A 2,770-nucleotide genomic window follows, 5' to 3' on the forward strand; every position below is an offset into this window, starting at 1 on the left:
AAGTGTGGAAATCAAATCTCAGTGAGGTGAAGCAACTTGCCTAGGGCCCCACAGCCCAGCAAACCCAGACTTCCCCCACCGCCCCAGGATCTGCTTCAGAAAGAGGCTTATTATTGTCCAAAGGTGAAGCCACTTGTCTAGATGACACGGGTTGGTCAGCGGCTCGGGAACCCCCTTTCCTTCAGCTGCTAACAACTGGACCCTGAGTTCCCCAGGTGAGCCTCAGGTGCGCAGAGACGACCTCTGCCTGATCCAGGATTGTCCTCCATTCATGGTGCGCGCTGGCTCCAAACCCCTGCGCGCTGCTCATCCCAGGACACTTTCAGTTCCAGCCGCCAAGAGAGGACCAGCACCCTACCCTGCTGCCCTCCGCTACGCGGGAACCGCGGCTGCGCCACCACCCAAGCTGGCCTATCTCCCCATCTCTGTCGCCTGACCCCTGCACCCCACCAAACCGCAGGCTTTGCTGGGATGCCCTCTACGCCTCTTAGCCTCTAGAATGACTCCTAGGGCCCCCAACTCTGCGGTTAACCCCTGCGCGCACCTCAGCCCCACGAATCACGAACTGGGCCGGCGTGGCCAGCGATCTGGGGCAAGTGCTCAGGTTCGTGGCACTGGGGGCGGCCCCTGAGGCCTGAGGCGCTGTTCCCGCCTCTCCCGCAAAGCCCAGCGGTGCGCGCCAGCGGATCAGGGCGCCGGGGGAGTGTTGGCAGATGCGCTGCTCAGAGCCGGGCCAGAAAAAGGGACCCCGGACGGGGCTGGGAGCCCGTGTAGCTAACAGAGGAAAAGGGGGCAGACTGAGCGCGCAGAAGACTGCGCTGGATTCAAAGACCAGAGGTAAGGTTCTGGGAAGATATCCGCAGCTGGATCGCGCCCAAGCGCGCCTCGGGGCGGGGCCCGATGGCTCGGGCCGGGGTCCGGGAAGCGGCCTATTGCGGGAGGGAGCGAGAGTCACCAGGTCCCCGTATCCTGCCGGGCCCCGCCCCCAGCCCAGCCCTTCAAGGCCCCGCCCCCAACCCCGCCCCGTGCCCCGCCAGTCTTCTTCGGCCCCTCACCGAGGCGGTTGCAGGGAGCGGAGTCCATCTACCTTGTACGTGCTGCGTGTGTTTTTTGTTTTTTTGTTTTTTTGTTTTTTTGTTTTTTTGCAGCTGCCGCCAGGCGCGCAGTCCCGCGTCCCGCCACCCACCCCTGGCGCGCCCGGCCGCCCGCACCCCCAGGTAAGCGAGCCCCCAGCGCCCTGAACACCTCCCCAAACACCACCCTCGCGCCCAGCTCCGGCCCCGCCTCCGCAGCCATGGCGGCCCCGGCCCGGCTCAGCTGGGTCCCCCATCACCCCGCCAGGGACGGCCTCCCGGGGCTTCCCATCTGGTCCCAGGCCCGGGCCGCCTCCCCTAGAGAGCCCCGCTCCCTCGAGGGCCCGGGCAACGCGCGCGCCCGGGGACGCGGCTGCGAAACGGGCGGGAGAGACTGGGGGCGAAACTGGCACCGTGACGCGGGGGAATCTGGCTATGTGAACGCGAGGAGCGCGACGGGGTGTGTAGGTCCGTCATCAGAGAATCCTTGCGGAGCTCCTAGTAGGTGCCACCGATGTGCCAGGGCTGGGAATGCAGCCTGGGCCCTGGCCGCGGAGCCCACAGCCTGGCTGCGTAGACGGCTGGAAACAGCGTAAACAGAAACACTGGTCATTCCAGCCCGTGCTAAGTGCGGGGAAGAAAGCGCATCAGGGAGATGGGATAAGTTAAGTCAGGGAGGGCTTATCGCAGAAGGTATCATCTGGGCCTGAGTGAACCAGCCAGCGAGGCTTTTTTAAGCCCATAAAACAGCAAGATTCTGAGGAAGGGCCCAGCCTGCCGTGTTTGCAGAGCAGAAAAGAGGCCAGCGTGACTGAAGCTCAGGGATTGAAGGTGGGAAGAGGTTAGCGGGGGCCTCGAAGATGGATGGCGAGGAGTGTGCGGATTCCATTCTCAAGCCTGTGGGGACCACACGAGGCTTAGAACAAACTGGTGACGTGGTCCCATTGCGTCTTAAGATCCTAGAGCTGCTGTGGGCAGAACAGATGGGAGGAAGCTGCTGCTTTGGACCCGACTGGCAGGGGCGGTGGAAAGTGGGTGAATTGGGAGCTCATTTTGGCAGAACATCATCTGTATCTGCTGCCTGCCGGGAAGTGGGGCATGAAAGAAAGAGCATGAAGGAGATTGCCGACATGGGCCACTGGGAGTGTGGACAGGCCTTTCGTGGCTGGACTGAGAAAACCAGGGATAAATATGTTTTGGGGGTTGGGACTGTTGTGGCTGAGTCTGACTTGCAAAATCTGTGAGATGCCACCTGATGGGGGAGCCCAGGTGGCTGAGCACTGGCTAGCCCTACTGGGGTGTCCTGGATCTGTTGCATGGGGACACCCCAGATAGAAATTCCGGAGCTAGAGCGTGGGGCTGTCTTTGAAGACCCTGGTGTCTCCAGCCTCAACTCAGTCGGCTTCCAAGAGCAGCTGCTGTCAATAAACTGGTGAGTGCTGGGAACTTGACTCAGCACACCTGGGTCCCGCAGGCCCAGCCAGGCTGCAGGGAGGAGGTGTTTGGAACCTTCCTCGCCTGTCCTCCCAGTTCACGTGCTCCCAGTGGAGGTGTTTTGAGGGGGGATGGAAGAGGTGGTAGAAATAAGCCGGGAGTCTTGGTCCTTGAACTGGCCTTTTGGCCCTTGGGAGTTTTCTGAGCCTCAGTTTGCCCATCCGTAAGCTGGTTCAGTAACCCCTATCCCTAGAAGTGTTGCT

General features: G+C 61.9%; 1 protein-coding gene across 1 annotated transcript in view; it reads left to right on the forward strand.

Moving 5' to 3' along the window:
• The first annotated feature begins 1,040 nt into the window (after positions 1-1,040).
• Positions 1,041-2,770, forward strand: part of CERS4 (ceramide synthase 4) — a 26,193-nt gene continuing 24,463 nt past the window's right edge. The window contains exon 1 of the mRNA XM_011383278.2: positions 1,041-1,217. The gene's annotated coding sequence lies outside the window, so the exon portion shown is untranslated. The remainder of the gene's footprint in view (positions 1,218-2,770) is intronic.

The sequence above is a fragment of the Pteropus vampyrus genome, unplaced genomic scaffold, assembly GCF_000151845.1.
Source record: "Pteropus vampyrus isolate Shadow unplaced genomic scaffold, Pvam_2.0 Scaffold510, whole genome shotgun sequence".
Classification (NCBI taxonomy): Eukaryota; Metazoa; Chordata; class Mammalia; order Chiroptera; family Pteropodidae; genus Pteropus; species Pteropus vampyrus.